The sequence below is a fragment of the Macaca nemestrina genome, chromosome 13 (genome assembly GCF_043159975.1).
Source record: "Macaca nemestrina isolate mMacNem1 chromosome 13, mMacNem.hap1, whole genome shotgun sequence".
Classification (NCBI taxonomy): Eukaryota; Metazoa; Chordata; class Mammalia; order Primates; family Cercopithecidae; genus Macaca; species Macaca nemestrina.
The window spans coordinates 82,863,632-82,880,116 of record NC_092137.1 but is presented as its reverse complement, the minus strand read 5'-3'; positions in this window follow the sequence as shown (position 1 = coordinate 82,880,116).

Here is a 16,485-nt window from a genome sequence, read left to right as displayed (position 1 = left end):
AATATAGTGTATTATATATAATATATATTTTATATATATATATGATATTGGAAACAGAGCATTTCCAACACCAAAATGAACCATATTTGCTGTGGTAATATAAGAACTGGGGTAAAAATTTCACTTCTTTGTGCTTCGAGAGATATAGCATTCCCCTAAAGTGTATGTGCACGGTTTTATCTATTGAAACAATACATATTTATTTGAGTTTCTATACTCTGCTTCATCATATTCTTCGTACAAAGGATACAGATGTGAACAAAACAAAGACGTAACCTCATGAAACCAATTGCTGTTGGTGAAAGAAAATAAACAAATGAAAAGGAAACATAGCATAATCGAGGGTGATAGGTATTGTGAATATAATAAAGCAGGATATTGGGGGTTTAATGTTCCTGGGAAGGGCTTTAAATATGATGATTTTAAATAAGTTGGTTAGAGAAGGTTTTTCAATATGATGTATTTGAGAGGAGACTTGAGGAAAGTGAGGCAATAATCTATTCAGATAAATGGGGAAACTGAATTATTTCAAACCTATGGAAAAGCAAATGTGAAAACGCTTAAGTAAGAGAATGTCTATTTGCATGAATAATAATGGGTGATCAGTGGCGAAATATGAAATGATGCAGATTATTTGGAAGTTTTGCAGATTATTTGAAAGTAGAGCCAACATGGTTTGATAATGGACTGGATATAGAATTTGAAAGGTGTCAAGGATAACTACAACAATTTTTGGCCAGTGCAACTGGAAGACAGATATGTCACTCATTTAGATAGAGGAGACTCCATATGAGACAGTATTTGTTTGTGTGGGGGAACAGTGACAGGAGTGGAGAACTATGCCTTGGAATTGTTGGCTGTGAATTAATAATCCTTCAAGTTGAAATATTAAGGAGACAGATAAATTCATATGAGTTTGGAATTCAGGAGAGAAATATTGCTTAGAAAGATAAATTTTGGAGTCAACAGCATTTAGATGGCTCTAAAGTAAATACAATGTCTAAAAAGATGTAAACAACGTGTATATATATACACACACACACACCATATATATGTATATATACACACACACATAAGTATGGATATATATACACACACACTTTTTTTTTGGTAGAGATGGGATTTTGTCATGTTGCCCAGGCTTATCTCAAACTCCTGAGCTCAAGCAATCCACCCATCTTGGCCTCCCAAAGTGCTGGGATTATAGGTGTGAGCCACCACACCCAACCAATTTGTGTTGTTTTAAGCCAGTGTTTATATTAATTTATTACAGCAGCTATGAAAAACCTAATCTATCTTATCTTGTGAAAACGACAGTGTGTTCCCAAGATAGCACTCTCTTTTCTGCCTCCCTCTACCCATTGTACACTTCAGAGTTTTCTTTGCTCATGCCTTGCCAGCAACAAAATGGCACAAGTGAATCCTAGTATATTTTAAATCTATCTATACTCAATGTTTATATATTTTTAGACATTGTATTTCCTTTAGAGCCATCTAAATGCAGATGACCCCAAAAATTCTCTTTCTAAGTAATATTTCTCTCCTGAATTCCAAACTCATATGAATTTATCTGTCTCCTTAATATTTCAACTTGAAGGATTATTAATTCACAGCCAACAATTCCAAGGCATAGTTTTCCACTCCTGTCACTGTTCCCCCACACAAACAAATACTGTCTCATATGGAGTCTCCTCTATCTAAATGAGTGACATATCTGTCTTCCAGTTGCACTGGCCAAAAATTGTTGTAGTTATCCTTGACACCTTTCAAATTCTATATCCAGTCCATTATCAAACCATGTTGGCTCTACTTTCAAATAATCTGCAAAACTTCCAAATAATCTGCATCATTTCATATTTCGCCACTGATCACCCATTATTATTCATGCAAATAGACATTCTCTTACTTAAGCGTTTTCACATTTGCTTTTCCATAGGTTTGAAATAATTCAGTTTCCCCATTTATCTGAATAGATTATTGCCTCACTTTCCTCAAGTCTCCTCTCAAATACATCATATTGAAAAACCTTCTCTAACCAACTTATTTAAAATCATCATATTTAAAGCCCTTCCCAGGAACATTATACCCCCAATATCCTGCTTTATTATATTCACAATACCTATCACCCTCGATTATGCTATGTTTCCTTTTCATTTGTTTATTTTCTTTCACCAACAGCAATTGGTTTCATGAGGTTACGTCTTTGTTTTGTTCACATCTGTATCCTTTGTACGAAGAATATGATGAAACAGAGTATAGAAACTCAAATAAATATGTATTGTTTCAATAGATAAAACCGTGCACATACACTTTAGGGGAATGCTATATCTCTCGAAGCACAAAAAAGTGAAATTTTTACCCCAGTCCTTATATTACCACAGCAAATATGGTTCATTTTGGTGTTGGGAATGCTCTGTTTCCAATATCCTGTATTTCACAGCAACTTTAGGCTTTTATTCTAGGAGAAGTGAATTCTTCATTTTCTATATCAGTAGCAAAAAGCTAGTGAAATTGAGAAAGGCAGGAAAATAATCTCCCTGCTCATATTTGTGTTTTTCAGCCTATAAATCAGTTTACTACCACTTAGAAGATGCAAGAACCATTTTCCATTCTTTTAAAATAAATAGAAATTATCAGGTTTAAAAAATGATGCCTAAAATCACTGAGGGAGAGGAGACCTGGAAATGATTTTATTTATTACATAGGGCAGATAAGGTTTATTCAAGGGACAACCCATCTGGTTTTGAGACATGAAGTTTCCATCGTCCTTATGTTTCCTTGTTTGTCAGTCAGCATCTCCTTCTCCTTCCTATAGCTTTGGCTGGGAAGGAGCATTCCAACTGCAACATGGAAAACAGAGTCCAAAAATCAGAAGCAATAAGCAATTAGCATTCTGAGAAGAGATGGAATGGGACAGCAGAATTGTGCCATAATCGTGTGTGTGATGAGCTATGCATGCTTACTGAATTTGCTAGCCCTTTAATGTACAAACACTCCAACTGTAGTTCTTGGCAGCAGCTGCTACTAAGCAAATAATTTACTTAGCTGTTTTGATATGGCAGTTTTTCATTTTCTTTTTTTAAATAGTGACTTCGTACGTAACCCTATTCCTGGACAGTTCTCTCATTGAGGAGAAGATAGTCACTAATATTTCTTTGCTTCCTGATTATGTGCATGTACATATATTCACTCATTATCCTGTGGCATAATGATCTAGGCTTCCTCATGTGTATACTTTTCTAATGCCTGTCGTCTAACAGTATCCATTCCTAAGAAAATACATTGCTTTCCATTACTGTAAAGTATAAATGACAGAATGTCTAAATTTTCTATTTCTTTTAAGAATAGTTGTAGTTTAACAGGAATCAGAGGCTTAAATAAAAAGAGGCATAGCTCCAGGGAGACCCTGTAAATGGGATTACACAGATGACTAGGTTATTACATAGTTTTCCTCAGATGATGTAGTGTTACCAACTGCTATGTGTCTACTAATGCTAACTTTATTTTCAAAATGTATTACACAGGTTTTTATTTTATCCATAAAATCCATATGACAAATCTAGGATTAAATTTCACATTAAGAAGTAAATATTAATAATTCAAAATGATACAAAATGCCTATATATTTGCTTTTTCTGTAACAATTAAATCAGAATTTAAAAATGAAACAAAAGAACAAAAGGACACATTCGTTCACTCCCTGAGAAGTATAGGGGCACACAGGATAACTAGTATAATCCTGTTTTATTCAGGTACTTTTAGTACACAATTAGTGAATATACATTTTTCAGGCTTCTACTTAACTCAGTGCATAACTAAAACAAATTTGAAGAACAATATTTTTCCAAGAATAGTATTAATATCTCCTAATATTAAAATTTAGTCAAATGTACTTAACAAAATACTGGTTTATTCCATGACATCTCATGAATCAACTGAGGATAGATGCTGTGTACATTAAATTAAAATTTGGTTCTATTTCTGTTTTTATCAGTGCAAAGTTAGATTTTTGTGGGATGGGGCAAAGATGATGCCCAACGTGTGACAATAGTACTTCTGTCAAAATTTAGAAAGAAATCTCCTTGAACAACATCTGAAAGGAAAAGCAGAGTTCTAGGAGAAACAGCATGGTGTATACATTCCCTTGTGGTTCACAAGAAAGGTGTGATAATGTCTAGAACATAATTATTATTCAAGGACATTTTCCCAGGGGCTAGGCTAGGAGGAAGAGAGATGCCCATTTTGTATCAGAGCCATTCACCTGGATGTTTCTTCTATATACCTTCATTCTTTGTCACAACAAGAAGTAGAATATATAGAAAGAATGCATGAAACTTTGCTAGTCCTTTTTGTCTGAATTATGGAGTGCTCAAAAATCAAAGGATTAGGACATCTCTTTCAGTGTATATGGAAAACAAGATATTCTAAGAAACTTCCTAATCTAAATTATAAAAATATATAGAATATATTGCAATAAATATATTCTAATGAATACTAGAGTTCAAGAACAATTAAGGGAATTCGTGTAAGGGAGAAATATCAAAGACAGAATGGTAGAAAAACAAGTAAAACAGTAAAGCTGAAATCCTTGCCACTCAAACTCAGTAAAGAAGCTTCCATGTAACAGCCTCACAGCTAACAGAATGGGCAAGGCCTTGACATTGTCAATGTGAACAGATGAAAGTGAGGCCTCATAAATCTGGGGCGTTTGTAGTACATCTTCACTCATAGGAAAAATTCCCCTGCAGAAGGAGAAAAGGGGGAAGAGGAGGAAGAGGGGGAGGGGAGGGGAAAAGGGAGAGGGAGGGAAGAGGTAAAAGGAGAAGGAGGGGGACTCCACCTGGTAGCAAAGGGAAATAACAAGACATGAACTTTCAATGATAAACAAAGATGCCTTTAATCTGCCTGAACATCAGTTTAGAACTCAAATTTACTTTTTCACTGTGACCTCAGAAACCTCAGGACAGGATGTTAAATATCATGGTTCAGTGTTGATATGATGCTGGGTACTTGCAATAAGAAAATGAAAGTCCTTACTAGAAGGAAGACCTCCTAGTCCTCCTAGATCTCTCTCTGGGTTCCCACAGACAAAGTCTTATTGAACATATATGTCTTCTGACTATATAGACTGATCACACATAATGTCAACATACGAAATGCATGAGAAAATAACCCTTAGTGCACAAGAGCAGCCAAAATTAAATCCTTGAAGAAAAACTTCAGATATTACAATCATCTGATAAGTTTGTATCAACAGTTTAAAGGAAGAAACTATGGAATTAAAAACCACAGGGGAGAAAGGAACAATGCTTTTCAAAGTAAGAGATGAACTAAAAATACACAATTTCTACTTTTTAAAATAAAGGATATAATAATTAAAATTAGAAGCTTACTGTGTGGGAGAGAATCCAGATTAGATTTCACTAAAGAAAAAATATTGTGATCCGTAATATATGTCCACTTAATTGAAAGGAAGAGCCAGTATTGCCTCAAGAAGAGCAAAGAGATTAAAAATATCAAAGAGAGATTAAATTGTAAGGAGGACAGATTGAGAAGTCCTATTTAAATGTTAATTGAAACATGAAAGATGGCAAATAAAATAATGGGGAAAATGAATATTTGAAAGGATAATATATACTATGGAATACTACTGAGCCATAAAAAGGAATGGATTCATGGCATCTGAAGCAACCCGGGTGAGACTGAAGACTATTATACTAAGTGAAGTAACTCAGGTATGGAAAACCAAACATCATATGTTCTCACTCATAAGTGGGAGTTCAGCTATGAGGATGCAAATGCACAAGAATGACACAATGGACTCTGGGGACTCAGCGGTAAAGATCGTAAAGGGGGTGAGGGAAAAAAGACTACAAATAGGGTGCGGCATATACTTCCTGGGTGATAGGCACACCAAATTCTCTTACAAATCATCACTAAAGAACTTACTCATGTAACCAAACACAAACTGTTCCCTAATAACCTATGGAATTTTTTTTAAAAAAGGATAATGGACTACAATTTTCCATTTTATATAATTTTCCATTTCATGAGAGGCAAAAATATCAATAGTATAACATAAGGAAATAAACATTGAATCACCTAACCATATCACAATAAAAATGTAAAACATCAGAAACAAAAAAAAGATATTAAAAAGACAGATTACTAAATAAAAAAGTGAACATCAAAAGAGAAAACCGAAGATAGTAGAACGATAGCTTCAGGTTATTTTTATTTCAATTTTAATTTTAAATATAAATGTTTTGAATTATTCAGAAAGTAGAGATGGTGTAATAAATGCTCAGAAGACTGTGACTTATATTTTAAAACATAACCGTTTTCCCTCATTTGTTTAAACGTTTATTCATGAATTCTTTGGAACAAATACCAGATATGATTTTATTTCTACCCCAAACTTGTCAGTATGAATCTCTTTTTAAAAACTCCCCAGATTTTATCTCACTTATGAAAATAAATAATAATCTACTAATTATGTAATAGTATAAAAACCTTATTCAACTTATCCCAATTATCAAAGCTTTATTTAGTAATATTCTAAAAAAAAGTGACATTTTTTGCAATAGAGTCAGTCAGGTCCATTGCTTTGGAATTGGTTTCAAACTTTCTTAATTCTTCTATGATCAGTAATTAACTATCCTCCTTTCTGTTTTATTCATTACTTGTTCATGATATGAGGCTTTCTGTTTTATATGATGACCTCTATAGGGGTGTACCTTGCTTCCTTATATTAAATTATAAGTGGATTTTCTAACCTTTATTTTCTTTAGATTGGACATTAGTTCAAAAGCTTTGACTAAATTTACTGGGGTTTTTTTGGTAAAATAACTACAAAATCACAAAATCATTCCAGATATGTTTTATTTCCTCATACTTGGAACCACATATTATCTATGACAGACTGTCATGCCAGATTTGATCATTGAATTGAGGTGGATACAGCTAGATTTCTTTTGAAGTTTTTTTTTTTTTTTTTTTTTTTTTTCTGTGGTGATATTTTGGAACCCTGTGAATATACAGGCCCCATATATATTTCACCCTATGATTTTAGCAACCATTGGCTATCTTTGCCTGAATCAATTATTTCCTTACTTTTTGTAAGTTTAGAACTTTCTAGTTCCATAAATCCTGCCATATTTATTAGCCAGTGTTTTCTAAAAGCAAGCATGAAATTTTTGTTTATAACATGGACTGAAATATTATTTCTCCTGTACAGACAAGACATATGGTAAATTATAGTTATTCAAGTACCAAATTTCAGAATAAGTAGCTTTCAGAAAATAAATTTCAGAATAAATAAATACCAAATTTCAGAATAAATCATATCCTACAGTGGACATAAAGTTTATTTTTATTTTTTTGTCTTTTGTTTCTCTTCTTCATATATTTTATACTTTTTATTGAGGTAGATAATACATGCAGTGAACTGTACATGAGTGTAAATTTCATAAAACTTTACAACCTGAACACACAAGTTAATTATCAAAATAAAGGAAGGGAACTTAATAACATTACTCCCTCATCCCTTTAGGATATTGGCTTCTCTTCTTCAAACATAAGGAAACCCTCATTTCTCATACCACAGACTAGTTTTTGCCTAATATTGGTGAGATTAAAACCATTTCTCTTTCTTATGGATTATCTCCTTTTGTGAAATGTCTATTGAAGACTTTCACACTATTTTATTGTACATCAACATTTTCTCCCCATGAACAAGTTATCTGTCTGGTATATACATCACAAACATCTTCTCTCACCATATGCCTGCATTTTCATATTTTGAAGGGTGTTTCCTTTTGATGAAGAGTATGTTAATTGTAAAACAGCCCATTTTACCAACTTTTCTTCTATTGTTAATGCTCTTTATGTCCAGTTTAAAAAAATTGCTTCCTTTAAGTTTATGAAGAGAGTTTTCTATATTTTCTTTTACAGTTTTTTTTTTAACTTTCACATTTAAATCTAATTTTACATGAAATTGAATTTGTTTATTGAAAGAGTTGGGATCAGGATTAATCTTTCATTTTCCATAATGTATGTCCAATTGACCTAGGACAATTTATTGAAAAGGTCTTCCCTCACCACTTTGTAGTGTAAAATCTGCCATAAATTAAGTCATAGTATATAATTATTTGTTTCCTTTCTATTTATTGTTTCATTGAGCTGTACTTGTGTAAATACCACACAGTCTTATAACTTTTTATTTATTGCTCAATATTAGGCACAATCTTTACATTTGTTATTTTACTCCAAAGTCATCTTGACTATGTCTAGCCCTTTGCGTATTCAAATAAATTTCGGAGTCATCTTGTCAATTTTTCCAAATTACACCTTCTGGGATTAAATTTCATTAAATATATAAATAAAATAGGATATAATTCACATTTTAAAAACCTATTATCCAATTAATGGATCTATCAGCCAATTTATTAAAGCTTTCTTTAATTTTCTTTGAGGTACTTCTAAAACATTTTATTGACCTATGACTACTGAAAAATTATGTAAATTTACTTTTGCAGGTCTATGCATTTTTAAAATTTAACACAAAGATGTTATGAATACCTGATGATTAGTTGGGAGAAAATCAGACTTCAGAATATACTTTTGTAATGATGGTGAATTTGGGACTGTGAATATTTTTAGGTAGCTATACTTTTTTTTTTTGCATTTCTCCCTCTGAAAGCAGGGTCTTCGTCCCTCTGCTTCAATTCAGCCATGGTCTGTGTCCATTTGGACCACTAAAATAAAATTCAAAGCACATTCTGACACTTTCTAGTCCATGACCTCGAAACACTGGAGACATTCACTTTCTGTTTCTTGGAACCATTATCCTATGAGCCAAAAACACCGTATACAAATTCTAACTATTTTGCTAACATGGAGAGCAGCTGGAATTTCATATAGGATAAGAAAAGCCCACAGCGCTCCACCTTCCTTTCCCTCAGCAAAGGCAAAAAACATCTGAATAAAGTCATTTCTGACTCTTCCGAGCAGCTTGGCCCCAGACTAAATATCATTCAGTGATCTCAATTACCAATCAGCAACTATAGAAAAGAAATCTGACAGGCATGTAATACTTGAATTCCTAGTGCACAAAACCATAAGTAATAATAAAATGGTTGTTATATTAATTCATTGAATTTTGGAGTAGTTTGCTATGAAGCAACAGTTAAGAGTTGTCTGATTTATTTCCACCAATTTATTAAGTTTCCATTTACTTTTCCTGTTTTATAATCCTTTCTGTGTTGTTCTTTAAAATTTATTTTCCATAGGTTTTGGGTGAACACATGGTGTTTGGTAACAAGAATAAGTTCTTTAGCGGTAATTAGTAAGATGTTGGTGCACCCATCACCTGAGCAGTATACACTGAACTCGATTTATAGTCTTTTATACCTCACCATCTTCCCATCCTTTCCCCCTGAATCCCCAAAGTGATTATTTAAAGCAATAACTTCACTTTCTGTTTCTTAAATGTAAATTAGAAATGTTATATTTCGATATGTTTATGAATGCTGTATGTATTTTAATCTCAATAAAACGTTGTTCCAAGACAGATACATTCAGGTAAAGCCCTATATTTACCTTTTTTTGGTGGAGTTTTCCTTCTTATTGAAACTTCCATCCAGATTATTTTTTTACACAAACACACAAGCAAATTTACCAAAGCTTGGATTCTAATTTCTTCAATAGATTAATTAATATTATTTTAAAATCTTCATACAAAAACTCCATTATCTGGATCAACCATAGGTCTATTTTTATTGACTTTTGTTTATTCTTGCTTTTGTTTACAATTTTTTGTCCATGTATGCCTCATTATTTTTGGTCCATTATTAGATAATGAATATAAAAGTTTGCATATATAATGTGAAACTCTATGTAATGTATTTTTTCTTCAGCCAGGCATCTAATTTTACTACACCAGTAACTCAGATTCACCTAACCCAGTTAGGGATTAAGTAAAGTTGGGATTCAGCATCTGTGAATGTGAGGTTCATTGTAAATCCCTGTGACTCCTGCTCTATTTTCAACTTATCCTTACTTCTGAGGTGTGACCTTTGTAAATCTAACCCCAAATATAAGGTTATTTATCAGATTAGCTGAAATGTGGCAAAATTGAAACTTCAAATTTGTTCCTTCAGCCCTGTGAGTATATGTTCAACTTCTCAGGCCCACCCATAAACGTCTGTTATTTGGAGGATCAAATGAGACTCTAATCTAAACATAGTACCAGGTGCTGAGCAGAAGGCTCTCGGATCCCAGAATCGTGCAGTTGTTGGCCCTGCAATTATCCAGTGCCTTGATTGTTTTCTAATAACTTTAAATAGATTTTTTTTCAGGCTTTCTTTTTCTTTTTATTTTTTCTATTTGTTCTCAGTGGAAGAGTTAATTTGAACTGCCTAATTTGCCATTGTTGAAATGTGTATTCTTTTCTAAAGACTGTTTATTGAGTTCATTTAGCAAAAACAATGAATTGTTAAATCTCAGAGACAGGTAGCTCACACACTCAATTTTCATAGAAACACATGACTTAATAAGATGATCATGTAATTTTTGAGTGAAATGTGTTACTGATAATTACTTCAGACATTAAGCCTAGATCTGAATTGCTCTATGAAAAATCAGAATGTAAATTGAAATGTATGGTTACCAAATTTTAATTTTATGTTAGAATTTTTTATGCAAGAATTATCCTTAAAGTATCTAGGGTATACAAATATATAAACAGTTGCTTTTTTTATTTTGTCAATAGATTGTTGTACTGGGTGGTAAACCAGGCCTTCAAGAATATGTGTCATAGGCTGGGTGCGGTGGTTCACACCTGTAATCCCAGCACTTTAAGAGGCCGAGGCGGGTGAATCATGAAGTCAGGAGATCCAGACCATCCTGGCTAACACGGTGAAACCCTGTCTCAACTAAAAGTACAAAAAATTAGCCAGGCGTGGTGGCGAGCGCCTCTAGTCCCAGCTACCCAGGAGGCTGAGGCAGGAGAATGGTGTGTATCCAGGAGGTAGAGGTTGCAGTGAGCCGAGATTGCACCACTGCACTGCAGCCTGGGCATGAGACTCCGTATCAAGAAAAAATAAAAATAAAAAAAAGAATATGTACCATATTACCATAGATACAGGGTGTGTAAAGCCTTTCTACATATAAATCAGCAAAGTTACAGGGCTACCAATTTTTGTGTGTGTCAATTTAAGGAGAAAAATAAAGTTTCAATAAATATGAAAAGAGATAGGATGTATAACACAAAGAAAGTGGATGCCTAAAATGAGCTTTATTTATTTATTTATTTATTTATTTTAGACAGTCTCACTCTATCGTCTAAGCTGGTGTGCAATGACATGATCTCAGCTCACTGTGACCTCTGTCTGACAGGTTCAAATGATTGTCCTGACTCAGCTTCTGGAGTAGCTGGGATTACAGGCGTGTGCCACCACATCCAGTTAATTTTTGTATTTTTAGTAGAGATGGGGATTCACCATGTTGGCCAGACTGGTCTCGAACTCCTGACCTCAAGTGACCTACCTGCCTTTGCCTCCCGAAGTGCTGGGATTACAGGCATGAACCACCACATCTGGCCTAAAATGAGTAATTTCTAAGGAACCAGAAATCATTCTAAAGGTAAACACTACCATCATTCTATCAATTTATAAATCCTTGTCATTAAAGCCTTTATTTCTAGTTTAGTTTCTCAATGACTAAGACAGTAAAGCTACAAGTTGAATTAATTAGTAGCACCAGCAATATCTTATTGCCAGATATCTATCTTCTTCACATAGACGATAAACATGTCAAGGATGAAGAGTTATTGCCTAGAATACATGGATACCAAAAATGAATAAAGAATGACATACATTAAAAAGTATATGCCTACATATTTTCAAAAATATATTTTTATAGAATAGAAACACACTTAATGTCTTTTCTTTTCAAATAAGAAATTCAGTTCAGTTCAGCCTGGATTTACTTCAAAGTAAAACAATTAATCAGGAAACATAAATCTGACTCTGCCAAGAAGAAAATAGCTATTAAATCCTGAGAATTGCCTCTGATAGGGGACATGGTAAAAATACAGTGGTGTTGATTGCCCAAGAGTATGAAAGGAAATAGCATAATGTAATAGATAGTACATAATGTGAAAAACCTTATATTAAGTCAAGAATACCCAAAAATATCCAAATTCTCAAATTCTGTCTAAGCTAATCCAGAACAAACTATCCACTTTATTTTTTCCAGTTTTATTGAAGTATAATTGACAAATAAAAATTATATATATTTAAGGTATAAAACATGATTATTTGTATACATGTATATTACAATCAAGCCAATTACTATATCCATCAGCTCACCTAGTTACCATTTTGTGTTTGTGTGTGTGTGTGGGTGTAGGTGGTGAGAACATTTAACCTACTCTCTTAGCAAATTTCAAGTGTTAAATACAGTATTATTAACAATTGTCACCAGTATGTGCATTAGGTATCTAGAATATATTCATCCTTCATAAAGGAAACCTTGTATTCTCTGAGCAACACTTCCCCATTTCTTGTTCCCCTCAGCCCATGACAACCACCATTCTACTTTCTACTTCTATAAGTCTGATTTTTTTAGATTGAAGATATAAGTGAGATGACACAGTATTTGTCTTCCTGTGCCTGGTTTATTTCACTTAGCATAATGTCCTCCAAGCTTATCCATGTTGTTGAAAAATGACAGGATTTTTGTTTCAGGGTGAATATTCAAACACACACACACACACACACACACACACAAACACACACACACTACATTTTCTTTATCCATCCTTCCATCAATGAATATTCAGGTTGATTCTGTGTCTTGGCTTTTGTGAATAATGCTGCAATTAACATGGGAGTGAAGCTATCTCTCTGAGGACTTGATTTGGATATATACTCATTAGTCGAATTGCTATATCATATGGAAGTTCTACTTTTTAATGTTTTAAGGAATCTCCATATTCTTTTCCACAATGGCTGCACCAATTTACATTCCCTCCCACGGTGAACAAGGAGTTCCTTTTCACCATATCCTCTCCCATCACTTATCTTTCATTTTCTTAACGATAGCCATCCTAACAAGTGTGAAGTGATATATCATTGTGGTTTGGATTCGCATTTTCCTGATGATCAGTGATATTGAACATATTTTTCTATACTTCTTGGCCATTTATACATCTTTTTGGATCAATTTCTACTGAAATCCTTTGCCCATTTTTAATTTGATTATTTGTTTTATTGCTACTGAATTGTTTGAATTATTTATATATTTTGGATATTAACTCCTTCTGAGATGTATGGGCTGAAAACAGTTTCTCCCATTCTATAGGTTGTCTCTTCACTCTTTCAAGTGCTTTCTTTGCTGTACAGAACCACTTTTAGCTTAATATCATCACATTTTCTATTTTTGCTTCTGTTACCTATGATTCTGGGGTTATATCTAGAAAACAATTGTCCAGATCAATATCAAGAAGTTTTTCTCTGTTTCTTCTAGTAGCTTTACAATTTCAGATCTTACATTTAAGCCTTTAATTTATTTTGAGTTGATTTTTATAAATGGTGTGAGATGAGTCTTATTTCATTCCTTTGCATGTGGATATACAGTTTTTCCAACACCGTTTATTGAAAACTTTTTCCCCACTGTGTCAAAAACTGTAATCGGTTTACCACATATGCATGGCTCTATTTCTAGGCTTTCTGTTTTGTTCCATTGGTCTGTAAGAGGGCTGTCATTAATTGCTCTGTCAGATGTGACTCAGAAGCACCTAGTAGTTTCTCGACATGCAATATGCGTCAACCCTCCTTAATTTGCTGGAAGTCCAATTCCCTAGAGTTACTTTAGCCTCTAAGGATATATTCAATAATACTTTAGGTCTTTAGTAATATACAAAGATGTAGACACATTTGTTCCTTGCCACCCAACAGAATAATAACTCATCCAAGGGGCTGGAAAGGAAATAACATGGTAACATAAAGAGCATATTATAAGAAAGCTTGTATTAAATAAGAATACCTCAAAAGATCACCCAAATTTTTAAATTTAATCCAAATAATACTGCACAAACTAACCACTGCATCAAAATGTATAAGAAATCCCATTCTTAGACCTCATTAGATTGCCTTACTCAGCATTTTCTTAAGTGGCTGTATCAAAATCTACCATACTCCATCTAACGGTCCAAAAACCAGTATTCTTTTTGTTTTTCATTCTAGTAGCATGTTCACTGATTCACGCTCCATATTCCAGTACCCTTTTTGGTAACAGCACCTTGTTCAGGAGCCCCTTGTTCTTGTCAAGGGATTTCAATATAAATTTAGATCTTCAGCAATATTGTTTACAGTCTCAAGACTTTTCCTTCTAAGAAATACTCAGTTTATCATATCCCCTGCTTAGCTTTCTTTGCATCATATGTATCAATTATTTATCCCGTGGGGAGAGGGTCAAACAAAAACAACAACAAGCTACATTTACTTTCAAAAAGACTAGCCATTGTTTTGTCATCTTTTTTTCCATTAACATTATTACATCATCTCTATACCATGTTATGCCAACTATAAACTGGCATATATTGTGAGAAAACAAATCTTCCTCTAGTACAGGGTAACTTAACCAAGCTTTGACCTCTCCAGGAAGTTGAAATAAAAATTATAGATTCTGGGCCGGTCTGAGCGCAGTGGTGTTTACAGTTAATTGATCACAACCAGTTACAAATTTATTTGTTCCTTTTTCACTCCCATCGCTTCACTTGGCTAGCCAAAATAAACAAACGAACAAAAAAAGCTAAAACAACAATTAAAAATTGAAACAACAAAATTATAGATACTGTATTATAAAGACCAGATAATCTCATTAGATTAATAACATCTAACAATCTCATTAGCAAAAAATAACATCCACTTCAAAAATGACTTGCCTAACTATAGCAAATAAATAATACAAATGGTTTCCAGCATGGGGGGGAGTATTATATGTAGTTAGGAATTACTCCATTATTTCCGGTGTCAGTAAATGATAATTAGGAACAGAAAGAGGTTTCACAGGAATAGTTCTTGTTTGTTTGTTTCCTGTCTGTTTTATCAAATTACAATATCACCTTATTACATGCTCATAGTTAAAAAGTGACATAAGTTGTGAGGAGTTCAAATTCAGATTTCAATTATTAAATTACTCATTTGATTGCATTGAAATATGTGTTATTTAAGCCTCTATCTGTAACCTATGGGTATTGCAATATGTCTATACTGAGGTAATAATCATTTAACCTGGCATGATATCAATTCTTTTAGAAAATATGTAACTGAAAATTCTTCCTTTTCATAAGAGTCGGGAAACCATCTGATTTATTTGTGAATGCTAATGTTTCGTACCATGTTTAACATTATATTTGACCAGTATTCATTGAACAGCAACAGTAAAAATATGTTTATAGAATACATAAGCAATGTTCTCAAAAATCTAAAATAAAATATTTTGCATATAGTGAAAAAGTAATCACCATGATAAAGAAAATTCCAATATAAGTAAAGAAATATAACACAAAATATTTTACAGTTTTTAGTCCCATTCCTGTTATGTATATTATTAAATAAAACTAGAAGATTTTAAAGCCTATATATTGCAGTTAACTATTAGATTTATTCTTGTACATTGAAAACACTAGACAGTAGGGAAAATATTTAAAAGTATCAGAGACAATTTACAGCTTCCAGCAAAGCAAGAAAAAAATTAGTATTAAAAGTAAACATTTTAAATTGTCATAACTGACATAACATTTTGGCTATAAAATGAATGTGTCAATCAAGCAAAGAGCCAGTGGCCAACTAGAAGGAAGGCTGTTCAGTTGGAGAAAATATTTGGAACAAGAGCATAAAAATGTGTACCTAAAATATATAATATGAATCATATTTCTGTAGCAAACAGTATACCGAGAAGACAGAAAGGCTTTCACTTATGAGTAGGTGAGATTTCAACAACTCTACATGACTTTTATGGTCATGGTTTTCTGTAGATTGAAGGCAATCTTGAGTACAAATATTACTCCTGTTCTGACACACAAACACACACTCACAGAGCATAGTATTATTTGTATATTAAAATAAATGACGTAGAATTATCTTTACTCCATCCTCCAAATGATGCAAATTGTAAATCCCAAAATATTAATTTGCAAGTTTCATTGAAAGTGTTATTCCACTGAAAATTCAATCAACTACTGAAGTCTTTAAGAGAAAAACAGAAATCATGGGGCTTACATTTAAATAGAGAGAAAAATATTATTTTGCTACAGAGCTAGACTATCTGCTTTTTTCCTCCCCCATGAGTCTTTTAAAGAAGTAACTACATTAAAACTGCTGTTCTGTTTCTTGTCTGAAGATCGATTACTGAGCAGGTTGGATTACGGAAATTTTTGTTCAGCTTAGCAATGAAAATTTCTAAACTGACATTTCT